The sequence below is a fragment of the Rutidosis leptorrhynchoides genome, chromosome 5 (assembly GCF_046630445.1).
Source record: "Rutidosis leptorrhynchoides isolate AG116_Rl617_1_P2 chromosome 5, CSIRO_AGI_Rlap_v1, whole genome shotgun sequence".
NCBI classification, from domain to species: Eukaryota; Viridiplantae; Streptophyta; class Magnoliopsida; order Asterales; family Asteraceae; genus Rutidosis; species Rutidosis leptorrhynchoides.
Window position 1 is genome coordinate 181253711 of NC_092337.1, and position 527 is coordinate 181254237.

General features: G+C 36.8%; 1 non-coding gene across 1 annotated transcript; it reads left to right on the forward strand.

Moving 5' to 3' along the window:
• Window positions 1-202: 202 nt before the first annotated feature.
• On the forward strand, window positions 203-309 carry LOC139850917 (small nucleolar RNA R71). The gene has a single exon (XR_011760291.1). It is a non-coding gene; the product is annotated as a small nucleolar RNA R71 (small nucleolar RNA).
• The last annotated feature ends 218 nt before the right edge of the window (window positions 310-527 follow it).

The window sequence follows — 527 nt, forward strand, 5'->3', positions numbered from 1 at the left end:
ATCGGCTCTAGCTGCTTTAGATGATCTAACGATATCTTTTTCTTGATGCCACTCATGTGAGTGGGAAGCAGTGTTATCAATAATTTTGTAAGCATCAGTTTCTGTTTTCTTCATAATAGAACCACCAGCTGCTATATCTATGTCTTTCCTTGTAGTGATGTCGCATCCTTGGTAGAATATTTGTACTATTTGACAGGTATCTAAACCATGTTGCGGACATCCTCTTAATAACTTTCCAAATCTGTTCCACGCCTCATATAGAGTTTCATTTGGCTTCTGTGTGAACGTAACAATTTCTCCTTGAAGTCTCACGGCTTTAGATGCCGGAAAGAATTGTTTAAGAAAATTTTCAACTAAAACGTCTCATGTATCAATCGCCACTTCAGGTAACGATTCCAACCAATCTTTGGCTTCTCCTTTTAAAGTCCAGGGAAATAACATGAGATATATCTGTTCATCTTCAACTTCTCTTATTTTAAATAGAGTGCAGATCCTATTAAAGGTACGAAGATGTTCATTTGGATCTT